Below are 16788 nucleotides of genomic sequence, written 5' to 3' on the forward strand. Positions count from 1 at the left end.
TGGTTGCTCAACTCTAAAAAGTCCCTTTGACTGTTTTGAGTGGTTTTGTTGATAATGTGACCTTGACAACATTTACAGTTGGAAGATATATTTCACAAAACAATATTGTATTACTCAATAAAAATGTCAAAATTAATGTACGGGCAATACAAACCTTAGGGCATCTTCAATATTGTCCATCAAATCGGACTCATTATCGATCCACGGACACGGATACGAGAGCTGTCCATCCAATGATATGCCTCAAATGTCCTTTTGCCAAATAGTGTTGCTATTTGTCTATATTTTATCATGTGATGTTCCCTTGTTTCCACAAAATAGCAACTATCACAAGTTGGGCCGGATTTCTAAAACTTGTTTTAATCACTTCTTCTGCCAAATAGCAGCGGCCTTCCGCCCTGTTGTATGGACGGAGAGGAGAGTGGGGTTGTGGTGTGAGGCACGTGATGACTTTTGATAGACCAGACGACCCCTAATAATGCGTGAGACTGAGTTTTTTTTTAACAGAACACCGAGTATCTTTTTCGCCCAAGACAGGAGAATAAGACTCCTAGCTAGTTCTCACAAGAGAAGTACCGTCAGATCCGGAGGAATTTCGGAGCAAGTTCTCACAAGAGAAGAACCGTCATTTGTCCTGTTGGGCTTGTTGGAACTCTGGCGGTTTGGAAACGAGTTTGTTCATCCATGGATGCACAGCTCGTGCCCCATCGATCCTCTATATGTATGTCACCATGAAGCCATGGGTCTCAATCCAAGAATCATAATCTAATCAGTCATGGGATCGCATTACGTCTACATATACGAAAACGCGCAGAGGACAAGCAAGCAACCAAGGAAGGATACCACCGTCCAGTTTGACATGCAGTCAAGCATTTGTGCCTAGAATGGTCCATTTAAACACGGCAATGCTACACTTACGTAAAGGAGCTACTTAAGTTTACGTATCAGCCAACATGAAAGAATAGGATTGGTGTTTAGGGGAATGAGGGGCCCACCCCCCTGAAAATCAGGGGGGGGGGGGGGGAATGTTTAGATTAAGTTTGGAAATTTTCATAACCTTACGTTAGTCTTTAGTCTTTCGTAGGTGTAGCATTTTCGATTTAAACATGTATACCCAATTTCCTCTTCCTGGGATGCTTCAGCTTAAACGTAGGCACATATTAGTGCCGTTGGTAGTCTAGTTTGCCATGTAGAGGTTGGCTTAAATTTTCCATTTACTCAAATATCTTTGACATGTAATACATATGTGCAAAGGGAGGGAGCTGGCATGAACACTGAAGATATGGCAATATTACAATTTACTAAGAACCAAATCGTTTGGACATGAAAAGTGGAGGTGGTTATTGCAAACGTCTACTTGACGTCAACTACTAGCAGGAGGGTTTTCATAAAATGCACATTAAGTAGCTTGGGATCCCTCCACTTGAATTTGTACTTTCTACAATGGATCTGATGCCCCAGATTCGTTTTTCCATTTTTGCACCACAAGCTGCTTTTACAATAGAAAAGCAGCCTGTGGTGCAAAAATAAAAAAACTGGATCTGTTCCATTGGATCGGAGATTGATGGCCCAGATTTGGGTGCGGTGTTGTGTGTGCAAAATAGTCCCTACCTGATACCTAATTTGGTCCCGATGCCCCAACTCATCGAAATCCAAATCCCGTGGGCAGAGGCAGCGCACGAACCAAATCTTGTCCGAGGGCGGCGGCGGTGGCGGCCGCCCAAATCCATACTCCAAGTTGGGCGAGCGCTCCTAGTAGAGGTGATGCTCCTTCTCCCGATGGCTCCTTGTCGTTGTGTGGCTAGCGGCCCAGTTCGAGGCGGACCAAATCGGAGCTCATCAACAACAGCCTCCGCCCCACGGTGTGCTTGTCGCAGACTCCCTTCTAAAGCTCCTACACCGGTGGGTTTGTCGCCTCTCTCTCCCTCCCCCTCTCTCCCTCCATACCCATTAACAACCCGCGTCCTCCTCCCCCTAGTCGGCAGCAAGCCGGTGGTGGTCTCCTCGGCTCCTTCCCATCCGGGCCGTGCAACGAGGTGATTCTTTTTCCTGGTAAATAGATGCTGATTTTTATTTGCTAGTAAATTTGTGCTACATCCCAATTTTACTATCAAGTTGATCTATGTTGCATCTCTCGTTCTATTTTTTGTTCATGTCAAATCTTCTTAGTGAACGATGCATAATAACTTCGATTTGATGATGTATTGCCACTGTGCTAGGTGTTTTGGTACTCTAATTTGGAAGTTTTATTTCGGTCATACGTAATTTGGAGAATCAAGTTGGAAGATTCAGTCCGGTCAGATAACTTTGGCATCTTGTAGTATAGAACAATTCACTAAAAAGTTCAATACTTGCAGTTCCGTATACAGAGTCAATAGCTCGAAAAGATGGAAAGAAAGTAAATTGATTCTGCTAGGCAATAAATAAAATGAAATTTGTGCATTTATCAGCATATCAAAATCCTGATTCATTGCTGAATTTGCTCCAGTTTAACAGAGAATAATAAGAAGTTTCCCAGTATATATGACTTATGATTCCCAAAGAAGGTGGCATCGAGGGTCGGCAAATTGTGCATCAAATACTAAGAGTCAACAATTGGAAGTGTCCTAGTATATATGCTGATACACAGACTGTTGCGATAGGTGGTGGCTCTCTGCTCCTTCAAAACCGACCTGTGTGACATGGTGCAAACCTAAAAGGCGTCACCATGGTGGTTAATTTCCCTGGTAAATAGATGTTATTTGATTTAGCTAGTACATTTGTGCTCGATCTCAAATTTTATTAGCTAGTTGATTTATGCCGCATCTCTATAGTTCTATTTTCTTGTACTTGTTCATGTCAAACCTGCTCATGTGGGAATGAAGCATATTGGTAACTTCATTTGATTATGTATTGCTACTGTTTATGGTGGTTTAAAATTCTATTTTGGTTTTCTGTTTCACTGTTAAGTACTCTGGAGAACCAAGCACAGCCATTTGTTTCCCTGTTACCGCATTTCACATTTTTCCTACAGCTTTGAGACATTATTATGAGTTGTGAGCCACCAGAAAAGTAAGGTTATTGCTTGTTGTTTGAAATATAAATGGTATCAGGCTACATGAGTTGTGTTAATTGATTTCTTGTTGTTAGTCTTCCATGTTGGTTTTCACTAAGAAAGATTGATCGTCATAGATTCTATAACTCATGACAAATTGTTGACCACAAGTATTTTGATGCACAAGTTGCGGACCGAATAAGTACTATTCCTTTTCTTGGCAAAACTATAGAAGAACTGTTGTTGTAGTCTGTGCCTGTAGTGATGATGTTATGGTAAGTGTAGAAATGACTATATGAAGCGTATAGATTTGTTCATGCTTCACAATGTCAAGAATAGACACTGTTATGTGTCTATTATTATACTTGGTACATGGTTCACTGTTATATTAGGGAGTGGCTCTGCTAATATTGTTCTTGCCGAACTCATTACCAGTTTTGAGTTCTTAATGGGAGTGCTTGTTCAACGGTGATTATCACAGTCCTTCAGACTTGGCATAGCCTGTCATGTACCAAGGTGGATGCAATTTTTGCTAGCAATCATTGATACGCGTCGGTGCTATACAAACGGTTTTTAACCCTTTTTCGCGATGGCATTTGGAACCATCGTCAAGTGAGTGTGAACAGTAGGGGGTCTTTCCCACACGACCCAAAAATCATCGGGGATAGGCCCTTCTAGGACACAGGCTGAGGCAAAATGAGCTCGTGTGCAATTGGGCGAGGCATCGAAACCCAATCATTTTCGTTCATATGTACATCCCACACAGTGAATCCACAAAAACATTTCCGTTCGTATGTATATCACACATAGTCAATTCAAGGAATATGTTTCTGTTCATATGACACAAAGTGAATACACAAAAACATTTCCGTTCGTATGTATATCACACATAGTCAATTCAAGGAATACGTTTCTGGTCTTATGTACATCCCGCACAGTGAATCCAGGAAAAACGTTTTTGTTCGTATGTATATCACACATAGTCAATCCAAGGAATACGTTTTCGTTCTTATGTACACCCCACAGAGTCAATTCAGGAAAAACGTTTCCGTTCATATGTACATCTCACACAGTTTTAAGTGTAGGCTCGTGTATGAAAGGTGTAACTATCACACACGCTCAGCCTTGGTTAACTGATTGCTTTTATCAACTACATCACATGATTTGATGAAGAAAACTGTGTGGCATTGTGCTATCCATCACAAGCGCTTTTACTGCTAGAACTGTTTGCAAAGTTCAATCACACATTTAACAGGTTTATTAGTTTACAATTAATAATTCCAGTATTACCCAAATTCACATTTTATATTGAACAACTGTTTGCCAATTTCATATCAGACATATAAATATATTTTAACATCACAGTACGATAGCTACATGAAAACGGTGCAGTACAACATATAGCTAGTTCAACTTCATAAGAACAATATTAGAACAATATATTCATTTCCCTAATCGAGATAATCTAGGTTCGTCTTATCCACCTCTGCTTTCAGTTCAGTAAGAACCTGTTTTGCACTGGCCAACTGAGAAAGTGCCTCCTCCTTTGCCAACACCATCTTAGAAAAGTCTGATTTAAAAAATCTGAGCTTATTCTCCACCTTCCTCTTTTTATCCCGCATCTTCAAATATTCTTTAGCGTTAACAACACTTTCTCTGTTCTCTTCCTCATACATGCTCCAGAGCTTCGCTAGGCATATCTTCGAAGACTGTGTCCACTCTTGATCAACCCACTCCAAGTAAGAACACTTCCGTTTATCCTAAAATATTTAAAACTAGATCAGTAACAATTATAGGGAAAATGGGTTCATAGCAACATAGAAAACCACCAATGCTTATTTTGAAAAACTGAAGAAACATGTTAATTATGACATATCTTCTCAAAAAGATCAATGTGCAAATGAATTAATTGCTAATGAGACAACAACCAAATTCTGGAAAATCAGAAGCTATAATTAACTACAACAACCCTACAAGTTCTTACTCATGTACAATAAATAACAAATTGAACATTTTATGAGGAAGTAAATATAACTGCAACAGCATAGCGACAGTGTTTGGATGACAACAAATTGATACTAATAAGTGTGTACATGCACAAATTTAGTAACATAGAACTAATAGCACTAAGGTCGTCCACTATGTATGCCAAAACTGGTGTAAAGACAATTGTTGCTACATCTCGCACCGGTGCCCTGCACTGGCGAGCCGATGCAGCGAAAAAATAGGGACCCGGACTCCGGAGCACCTAGTTGCTCCGATGCCCGGTTCCTTCGTGCCATAAAGATTTAGTATTTTACTGCTTGGCTGCTCGGATGCGTGGACCAAAGTTGGCTGCACAAACTGCTGAAGCGATGTCAAATAATTTTCTAATGGTACCGCTGATGAGTTGGCAACAATTTTAGATACTAGGTACAAACTGTGACACTGTCTTAAGATGTGTTTGGTTGAAGGTGTGATATGAATGGGTTGAGACCGTGACAGTGTCTGAATCACATCTAACAAATGATTTGTAACAACGAAAGAGGGTCTAACCTTGTCTGCACATGCTAGAAACTTCCTCCCACTGTCCACAGATTCGAACGGAACTAGCTTCACGCATGGAGATTGATGGTGACAACGAGCAGATAGATCTTCAGCCACCCCGCTCCATTCGTTGCCACTGATGGTCCTGGGGAGCTACAAGAGGAAGAAGTGACTCAAATCGACCGTCGGATAAAAATCCTTCATTCCAAGTCATATCCCGAGAGAGAGAAGAGAGGCATACCCGGGTGATGAAGGAGTCGTCGTCGTCAGAGGAATCGCTGGAGAGGTCTTTGAAGAAGACCATGGCGACCCTGACGGTAGGATGCGAGACGGCAAGAGCGAGGAAGCGGCTATAGCTTAGGAAGGAAGAAAGGAAGGAGGAAACAGGGGAAATGTGACTTGTGGTCGGGGAGAAAAGGGGGTGGGGAAGGGGGAGGGGCGGGGGTAGATATTTTTGCGGTAGGCCAAAATTTTGGAAATATGGAGGGAAACTTTGCGCGTGGTGCCGCCGGACCATTCACTTTGAACGATTGTGTGCATCGCAAACGATTCTTCTGCTTTACGCGCATGGGATGAGTTTGATAATTCAAATTTTGGTGAAAATTTCCCCAGGTACGTCATTGCATAATTTAACAGCGCTTGCTAATTTGGGCACACAAAAGATCGTACAGCAGACATACCACACTTACTGAATCAAGTAATTTTAGTAAATAAACAGAGCCAGTTAACCTAAGCATTGCTCTAACAGAAGACCAGCATTAAAAACAAAGCCTAAGTACATAAAATTTTAACAAATCCGCCGCCGCGCCGGCCTATGCATCGCCAGTGTGAGATGAGACGTCGATGACTTGTCCTGGCGACATGCCTGTCGGTGTCAAAACCGGCGGATCTTGGGTAGGGGGTCCCGAGCTGTGCGTCTAAGGTCGATGGTAACAGGAGACGGGGGACACGATGTTTACCTAGGTTTGGGCCCTCTTGATGGAGGTAATACCCTACTTCTTGCTTGATTGATCTTGATGAATATGAGGATTACAAGAGTTGATCTACCACGAGATCGTAATGGCTAAACCCTAGATGTCTAGCTTGTATGATTGTGATTGCCTCTACGGACTAAACCCTCTGGTTTATATAGACACCGGAGGAGCCTAGGGTTGTATAAAGTTGGTTTACATAGGAAGGAATCTTCATATCCGAACGCCAAGCTTGCCTTCCACGCAAAGGAGAGTCCCATCCGGACACGGGAGGAAGTCTTCTGCCTCGTATCTTCACGACCCATTAGTCCGACCCATGTCATATAGCCCAGACGTCCGAGGACCCCTTAATCCAGGACTCCCTCAGTAGCCCCTGAACCAGGCTTCAATGACGATGTGTCCGGCGTGCAGATTGTCTTCGGCATTGCAAGGCGGGTTCCTCCTCTGAGTACTCTAAAGTAGTCCTCGAACGTAGAGAACATGTCTGGCTCTGCAAAACAAGTACCACACACAACCGTAGAGAGTATAATATTTCATGGGTCCCATCTACTGACAACTTTTGTGGCGAAATGCCACGTCCCTGCTCGGTCATTATTTAGAACCGTTTTTAGCCTCCCGCTCCGTGTTTCGAGATGCGGTTTCCATTGGCACATCTTCTCTAAGTAGAGATCGTGTCCCCTTATCATGGGATCCTCATCAATATGAGCGTGGGTAATCCAACCGTGTTGTTGGCGATTCCTTAGGAACAGGTGAGCTTTAAGGCCGTGAGGACGCGTTCGATATTCTTCGCCTTTATAAAGGGGTACAGACCCGTCTTTCTCCCCCACGCCCACCTCCTCCTCAACCTCCCCAACCTTAGGCTCAGCGCCCATGATTCGATTCCTTCCATTGTTACCAGGCCCTCTAGTTATGTCGGGATCCATCTCCCAAGGTAGGTGGGCAACCTCCTCAGTCACCGAGGAGGATATCGTGAAGCTTCGGAAGGTGAGGTACCTGACTACGGAAATCCCCCACAGGCTCCCTACTAAAGGGCAGGTCATCCCCACACCAAAATCCGGCGAGAGGGTGGTATTTATCTCTCACTTCCTCTGCAGGCTAGGGTTCACTCTTCATCCCTTCGTTCACGGCCTCATGTTCTATTATGGGCTAGATTTTCACGATCTAGCACCGGACTCTTTTCTCCACATCTCGGCGTTCATCGTCGTGTGTGAAGCCTTTCTCCGCATCCCCCACCCTTCGGCCTATGGCTCAAGACCTTCAATGTGAAGCCGGAGCTGGTTAACAGGGAGCAAGCAGAGTGCGGCGGTGCTATGGTGAGCAAGCTTGCCAATACTAGCTGGCCAAAAGGCACCTTCACGGAAACCTCCAACTTATGGCAACAAGAGTGGTTCTATATCACCGAACCCGCGGCACCAAATGGGCAGCCGCACCTGTGTTCCGATCTGGCCCTCCATTGCAGCTCGCATCGTGGATAAATAAGGGGATAGACTGAGGATCAGCTGGTGAAGTACAGACGCTGCAAAGTCGTATCTGGAGTATCCTCGAAAGGGATGTTGGCCTTATTTAACGTGATGCAAGTGATGCTAGTCCGCCGGATCCTCCCATGCCAGCGATGACCTCTCTGTATGTGGGAGTTCAATCCGGAAGGACCGCGGACCCTTCAGTAGTTCTTTGGCACAACACACGAAGGGATGTGGAAACTATTCTTCAAGACTCGAAAGAAGTGGTCGGACACATCAAAGGACATCGGTTTCGACCGCAACCATCCGGATACCTCGGTAAGCACCCAATTTCTGACTGCAACTCGGTTGATTATCCCATAGTGATGTACTGAGAGTTCTTTCTTTGACCAGGGCTGGATAAAGAAGGCGGAACGAATGAGGTGTTCAGCTCGACTTCCTGAAGACTCGACAGATCCTGTGTTGACGAGGATGATGGTCCAGGCGCCGTATCAAGTGCCAGCGCAAGAGGACAAGAAGAAGAGCGAAGAGGCCAAAAGCGGCCTCCACTCTACAGCCTGCAGGTATGCCGGACACTATGTCCGGGGAGACTGAAGCTCCCTCTTTGAAATACGAAGGCGAAGGAGAAGGTGATACCCCTTCCCCTCATGGGATAAAAAGGACTGCATCCGAAGACTTGGAGGTGGAAGCACCCAAGAAAGGGGAGGTATCCCTACCATATGGTTCGGGTTCCGAAGCCGATGTCGTCGCAAGGCACCTCTCTGGGGACAAGCCCCTTTTCGAGTCTTAAGTGAACAAGGATGCTCTAAACATACCCCTTTTTCGGGTTGCAGGGGTAACATTTAAACTATATGCTTGCAGTTCGTCCCACAGTCCACCCCGACAGTCCTCCACATCAGGGGACTTATCCCCGGGGATGATGGAAAGTGAGACGCCTTCTCATGCTTCCCCGCTTCTTAGGGCGGACGACTTTGAGGTGTCCTCCCGGAGAATCTCCCCTGACCATCAAGCGGCGTGGGGGACAATGAAAATAACGCACGAGGGTGGTACTTCAATCATCAAGGGTTCGGGGGCTGCAGCCCCTACGGGGGCCAGCAATGAAGGCGCCGAACTATCCGGCCTACAACCGAAGATGACTCAAGGGTTGAGCCGATGTACCCCTTTGAAGGGAATGCATACTCCTACAGCAGCCTCTAGGAATCCGGAGGTGCCGGATACTATGATGGGCACATTACCAAGTGTGTCCATCTCAGAGGAACATCGTACCTTAATGGGTATGGTAGTTGAAAGGGTTCAACACACGAGAAGTGGATTAAATGAAGCTTTCCTGGGCCTGCTGAGAGGCTTCGAGGTATGCAAAGTAATAGCTTAACTATTTTTATATGCATAATGTGGCAGTGTGCAGGTAGTAGCCCCTGAGACTCTGGTTTGCCTTCACAGGGAGGCGATCAGAGGATCAAAAATATATGCTCGGGAAGTAACCTAATTAATTCAAACACAGGTTGTTGCGTCGATGGCGATCGCCCAAGCTGCGGAAGTTACAGATCTAAAGCGGAAACTTGGGTTAGCGGGTGAGGACATCACTCTTATTAACAGGCGGCTCGACGAGGCACAAGGTATGTGTTGGGGCAGCTTGTTTATGCATGTATACTAGTATGAGAACGAGGTTGAAAATCATATACTGTGATATGCATAACTACAGAGAGTGCTGCCGCGGTTGAGACCCTTCGGGCTGAACTTGCCCGGGCCAAGGAGAAGGCCAGAGTGAGCGATGCGGCTACCAAGAAGGCGGCTGCGGATTTAAAGGCCGAACAGGCCGTTCGATGCCAGTGCCAGGAGAGAATATCTACTATGGAGCGGTAGCTGAAGGATGTCACTAGCAAGTGCAAATCTCTCGAGGAGGATAACAAAGCCAAGGCAGCCAAACTTGACAAGGCCTTACTAGAGGTGAAAGAAGCGCGATCCAAATATAGAGCGGCTTGGGAGGAGATCCAACAGGCTGGGGAGATAGCGGCTGGTAAGACCTTTCTTTTACAGACTAAGTTTGGCGACCCAAAGTATGCTCTTCTTAACCAAATGTGGAGTTCTCCAGACGTGTTCTTGAATCTGTCGAGGAGTGCTTCCTATGCGGCGCAGTTCTTCCAAGCACAGGTAGGACGTGCTGCGGAGAGGCTTTTCTGGCCGCAATTCAACATGGCAAGGTGTCCGGCATTGCTGAACGAGCAGATGGCCCAGTGGGCCGAGCTACACAAGATGTCCGGAGCTTCCATGAAGGACGTTGTGGTTTGGCTATGGCCGGCCGAACCCGTTCCGAGCAGCTATTTCGGTTTGGTGCAGCGGCTTGTTGATGTAGTGCTGCGTATTGACGCCGTCAAGTGGTCGGTGTGCATAGAAGGTGCCCAGATGGCCCTCGCCCGCGTCAAGATGTACTGGGCAAAGATGAAGGCCACCGATGTTGCAACTAAGGGTCCGCTTGGAGGCAAGGACCATCGCACGCCGGAGCATTATTTCAAGGACGTCCTAGAGGGTGCCCGCTTGATAGAGGGTCAGTGCTCGAAGGATATTATATTTGAATAAATGTACCAAAATTGTGAAAACAATATTATGATATGTTAAAGTTGTGTTATATACCTTTGCCATTATTTCCTCCTGTGCGGCTGTTTCTTATAACCTAAAATTTTGCCAGTCGTCGGCTTCGCCCCCCTCGCATAAAATGCGGGGGTGTTCGGAATAGCACCTGATCACTCTTGACCTAATGTCTTGGTCTGGAACGAAGGTGTCGGTGCGGCGAACTAGGCAATCAGACTATAGGGCTTTAACACCTTCACTTAGCCATAGGAGTTTTACGGCGGGTTTACTATGTAGCCCCTGGTATGCACGCAGTTATCCGAATACGGTTGCATTGCGTAGGTTGACCAAAGAAAAAATGGTCCTTCGTGTAATACGGAAGAAATCACAAATGATTCTAAGAAGTCACCGAGTGGTTGAGCAACTCTCGCCACATCATGACAGTCAGTTTTCAGCTTTCTCTACTGAGGTGTTTGACCAGGTGAACCAGAAACACAATTGCAGTAGTTCTCCCTTTACTACCCTAGCCGATAAGACGGAACGTAGGGTAGCAAGCACAGGAGCCGGGAAACGCAACTATTGGCCAAAGAAATGATTCAGAGCTGATGCATATAATGCCAAACTCGTGACGCCGAAGTATGCTATAGAGTTGTTCGGACTTTTTCGCCAACCCATATGTTGCCGTATCAAGCCCCTGGCGATTTTGTGCCTAGGTGTTGAGGGCTGAGGGAAAAGGCTCTGTACAGGTTTCAAATAGAGTTTTTGGTCTACAAAAATCTTTTGGACCTCTTGTCGCACGTCTGCGCTGCTTGTGCTTCCGTGAAAAGGCCTCCTTACAGGGAGCAATCTCTGGTTATTTGTAGGAAAACTGGGCTCATAAAGAGTCCTTTCAGGTCCATAGGACGGACAAGTATTGATTCACCTGTGGCAAAAAGATAAGAAAATAGTTAGGAAAAAAGAGAAAAGGCGAAAGTCTGGACAAACTGCTTTGTAGGCCTGTCCGTATTATGCCTCCGCCGCTGACCAAGGTGTTTTGAGTGCATAATTATGTATGCGCGGTGCAAACTTCGCGAGCATATAAGGCAAACGACGGAAGCAGAGCTGCTAATCCAGCTCTAAAATTGGTCGGTCCTGTGTAGCAGAGGCGGGCGGTTTAATGACCGATGAGATATGCGGCTTGAGTAGGCCGCTTTGTACTTCGGCTGTGATTGCCGCAGTGTGCCCCTTAGTGCTAAGGGAGCGTTCCGTATTTTGGGACCGCATTGAAACGAGCAAAAGAGGTCCGCCCGAGCAGTGTGTGGTAGTCAATGCGGAATGGGACAATATCGATGATCAAGTCCTCGTGTCAGAAGTTTTCCGGTGAACCGAAGATGACTTCCAGTGAGATTGAGCCTATGCCGTGAGCTTCTACGCCGGGCATTACTCCCTTGAAGGTAGTTGTGATGGGCTTGATCCTTGAAGGGTCAATGCCCACTTTGCGGACAGTGTCTTGATAGAGTAAATTGAGGCTACTGCCACCGTCCATGAGGACTCGCATGATATGGAATCCGCCGATAATTGGATCAAGGACCAGAGCTGCCGAACCTCCATGACAGATACTGGTTGGGTGGTCCTCGTGATCAAAAGTGATCGAGCAGGCTGCCCATGGATTGAATTATGGGGAGTCCGGCTTTATGGTGTGGTCGTTTCATAGTTCGTGCTTGCGCTCTCTTTCAGAGGTATGCATCACGTATATCACATTGAATGTTTTTTTTAATTCGGGGGGAAATTGCTTCTGTCCCCCGGTGCTTGGTATGCAAGCTTCTTCTTCTTCACTGTCACTAGGCGCCCCCTTCCCTTTGTGTTCGGCGTTGAGCTTGCCGGCTTGTTTGAAAACCCAACAATTTCTGTTGGTATGGTTGGCGGGTTTGTCAGGGCTGCCATGGATCTAACAGGGCCGATCCAGTATCTTGTCTAGACTAGATGGACCATCTCTGTTTGCCTAAAATGGCTTATTCCGTTGACCGGCTTTGGAGCCACTAAATCTGGCGTTGATCGTTGTGTCTTGGGTTCCTTCATTATTGTTGTGACACTTGTTTTTTTTGTGTCGTGGATTGCCATTGTCGTCCCTGACTTCGGAGGTGCCAGGATCGCTCGTGCTATTGCTTCTACGAGCGAGCCAGCTATCTTTGCGGGTCATTAGTGCGGTAAGAGCTGCCATGTACTTTGGCTTTTCTTGGCTGAGGTGGCGGGCGAGCCACTCGTCACGGATGCTATGTTTAAAGGCCGCCGGTGCTTTGGCATCCGGACAGTCGATAATTTGGTTCTTTTTAATTAGGAACCTAGTCTAGGGTTTCCTGGCTGATTCTCCGGGCTGCTGGATGATGTGATTGAGGTCATCGGCGTCTGAAGGCCGGACATATGTACCTTGAAAATTGTCGCGAAAGGCGTCTTCCAAGTCTTCCCAGCTGCCAATGGAGTTCTCTAGGAGACTATTTAGCCAGTGCCGGGCTGGTCCCTTTAATTTTAGTAGGAGGTACTTAATGGCGTGGACATCATCACCGCGAGCCATGTGGATATGGAGAAGAAATTCTCAATCCATACTGCAGGGTCAGTTGTTCCATCATATGATTCAATATTCATGGGTTTGAACCCCTTTGGGAATTTGTGCTCCATTACTTCATCAGTGAAGCAGAGGGGGTATGCGGAGCCTCTATATCAGGCCATGTCGCGACGTGGCTCGGATGGAGTCCGTCTGCGGTTTTCGGCCAGGACGTGGTTATGCTTGTCACGTCCGGCTAGATAGCCGTTGTTGCGTGTCGGGGCATGCCCCCGTGATCCATAGATCGATCTGGTCTGACCTTCTCTCTTTTCCAGGTCCTGCCACAGGTCATATGTATATCCCCGAGCTATTGTGTCCCTACCTTTACGGCGAGGTCGTATAGGCTGGTGTTTGGCTTGAGTTGCCATTTTGTCCCGGCCACGTGGTGGCCGGTCAGCCGCGTGATGCGCTGATGGTACGGGCCCAAGTGCCTCACCGTCGAAATGAGGTAGCAGTTTGCGCTTTGAGTAACTTTTGGTTGGGCGCTCGAGGCCGTATTCCTCGGCTGCCAGGACATTAGTCCACATGTCATTGAGTAGGTCTTGATCAGCTTGAAGCTGCTACTGCTTCTTTTTCAGGCTCCTTGCAGTGGCTATTAGCCGGCCCTTAAAGCGCTCCTGCTCGAGGGGTTCCTCGGGAACGATAAAATCTTCGTTGCCGAGGCTCACCTCCTCCTCGGAGAGTGGGAAATAATTGTTGTCCTCCGAGTCTTCATTTATGGCCTATTCATCTAGGCTAACTTGCCCATCTTCCCGATCGTCCTATGCAGAGGTTGGCTCGACGGGGTCTTCTTAGTCTTCGGCGTCATCTGTAGTGTTGTTGTCTCTCGTGCCAGCATCGCTGTCTTTTCCATGTCATGATTTAGAGCGGCACCGCTGGCGTCGCCACTTTGGATGTATCACAGGAGGTTTATCCTTGACTGAATCTTTATCATTATTGCCGTCACCCTCGTTGGGTGTATCCACCATGTACACATCATATGAAGAGGTAGCCGTCCACCGTCCGGTAAACAGCGGGTTTTGGACCTGCTCTTCTCTGGCATCGTCGTCCATACCGTCGATGTCTTCGGAGCCGTAATCGAGCATGTCAGTTAAATCCTCAATAGTAGCTATGAAGTGGGTGGTGGGTGGGACGTAAAATTCCCTGCTCTCAGCCCCTAGTCCGGGCTGGGCATTGTTTGGACATTGCTCCTCTGTAATGACAAGGGATCGCATCAAGTCCAGAGCCTCACTAAAAGGCGAGGTTTGGCCGGGGATAAGAGAGTCCATGGAGTACGGTGGGAAGGAGACTCCTTGGACGAGATCACACGATGCTAACCACGAGGGTTCGGAGCCAGTGTGCGAAGGAGAGTCCGGCTTCATGATGGTTGCCAGTGACACTACTTCCTCCGGCTCTCCCGTACTGGGCTTAGTAGCCGTAGATAGTTCGGCGGGCTCAGGAATCCCGTCTTCGGACCTGGTGATGCACTCTGGATCTAAGGCTAGAGCGGAGGTTGGGGTCGTGAACCCTTGGAAGATCAAGTCTCCTTGGATATCAGCTACATAGTCCAGATTTCCAAAACTAATCTGGTGACCTGGGACGTAGCTGTCGATCTGCTCTAGATGGCCAAACAAGTTGGCCCGTAAGCCGCCGAATACGAAGATCTGGACGGGGAGAAATAACCTCCCCTAGGGTGGCATTGTTGTAGATGACTAATGGAGCCATCGAACCTTCTGATGACGACACAGTGGAACTCTCAATGAAAGCACCAATGTCGGTGTCAAAACCAGCGAATCTCGGGTAGGGGGTCCCAAACTGTGCGTCTAAGGTCGATGGTAACAGGAGACGGGGGACACGATGTTTACCCAGGTTCGGGCCCTCTTGATGGAGGTAATACCCTACTTCCTGCTTGATTGATCTTGATGAATATGAGGATTACAAGAGTTGATCTACCACGAGATCGTAATGGCTAAACCCTAGATGTCTAGCTTGTATGATTGTGATTGCCTCTACGGGCTAAACCCTCCGGTTTATATAGACACCGAAGGGGCCTAGGGTTGTACAAAGTCGGTTTACAGAGGAAGGAATCTTCATATCCGAATGCCAAGCTTGCCTTCCACGCAAAGGAGAGTTCCATCCGGACACGGGAGGAAGTCTTCTGCCTCGTATCTTCACGGCCCATTAGTCTAGCCCATGTCACATAGCACGGATGTCCGAGGAGCCCTTAATCCAGGACTCCCTCAATGCCGTCATTGGTGGACTCCGTGTCCCCCCTGCTGAAGTCGGCCGCGTCCTCGTCCTCGTCCTCGAGGTTGTAGTGCTCGTACTAGTGGCTGTTGACGATGACATGTACCTAGGATAGGGTCATAGGCCTGACCTAGATGCCCTACCCAAGGACACTGCCCTAGAGTCAAAGACATTCAAAATCCAACAGAAGATACCGACTGAAATCACCTTAGAGTGCAATCCACTCGACCAGCTATTCCACTGGGATACCCCAATTCCACTCAACCAAGATAGTGTCACTCGACCATACTAAGGAATCACTCGGAGCACAGAAGACCTACAGTCACCCCAGTATGGCAACGGTCAGACATTCACTCTGTAATCTTAAAGATCATTGATAGTCATTTACAGCAGGTGTTACCAGTAACGCTCCCGCCTTAACTTAAATTGAACCCTATGTAACTGAGGGCAGGAGGGGCCTGGCGCACTATATATAAGCCACCCCTCCTCTGGCACAATAGTTTGCACCCCCTATAACTCACATGAATATTCCAGCTGACAAGCCTCCGAGGGACCAAGACGTAGGGCTGTTACCTCTTTCGAGAGGGGCTTGAACTCGTAAACCTGCGTGTACAACTTCGCCATACCTAAGGCCTTGCCTCCTCCTACGTACCCCCTACTCTTACTGTCAGACTCACTCCCATGACAGTTGGCGCCCACCATGGGCCAAGGCGTCTTAACGACTTCCGGTGAGGTTGCAGTTCTTTCGATCTCCATCAACATGGTTTCCGACGGTGGTTTGGCTTTGGGCCACGAGATCCGTCTCCGCGTGCTCGTCTTTACCGCCGATGACTCCGCCTGGCTCCAGAAGCCCCCCTCGACGTCGAGGCCCTTCCCATCCGTGGGGCGGCGCATTTCCGCGCGAATGTCTGCGGCGTCCTCCCGCGGCAGCCGTCGACCGAGTATCGGTCGGCTCCGGCGGCATCCACTCTCCCCGCTGTATGCCGACGCAAGCGATCCTGTCGATCGCGGCTCCAGCGTTGGGTGAAGCGTGTGGTGGCTCGCCAGTCAGGCACCCCTCAAGTTGCGGCTATCGAGCCCGATGAATCTCTCTACGGACCATTCGACTGGTTCCGCGGACACTCTTTTCGAGTGCGGAAGCAGCGACCCTGCGGCGGAAGTCCTCGTGGTTGACTTGCGTTGCAGCCCGCCTAGGTTCCGTCGCAGCGGCGGCGATGGCGGCGGCGGCCCGTCGCATGGTCACGACGAATATCATCCCCAAGCCCTCACTTCGGAGTAGAGGGAAGAGCTGCATCGTCGCAATGGGGAGGCGCTCCATACCCCCATCATTGGGGAGACCTCTGAGGCTCGGGCCTTGGAAGTTGCACGCCTGGCTACCTTAGCTGAGCGCGCGCATCTGGAAAATCTCCAATGCTCACTCAA

Source organism: Triticum dicoccoides, chromosome 2A (genome assembly GCF_002162155.2).
Source record: "Triticum dicoccoides isolate Atlit2015 ecotype Zavitan chromosome 2A, WEW_v2.0, whole genome shotgun sequence".
NCBI classification, from domain to species: domain Eukaryota; kingdom Viridiplantae; phylum Streptophyta; class Magnoliopsida; order Poales; family Poaceae; genus Triticum; species Triticum dicoccoides.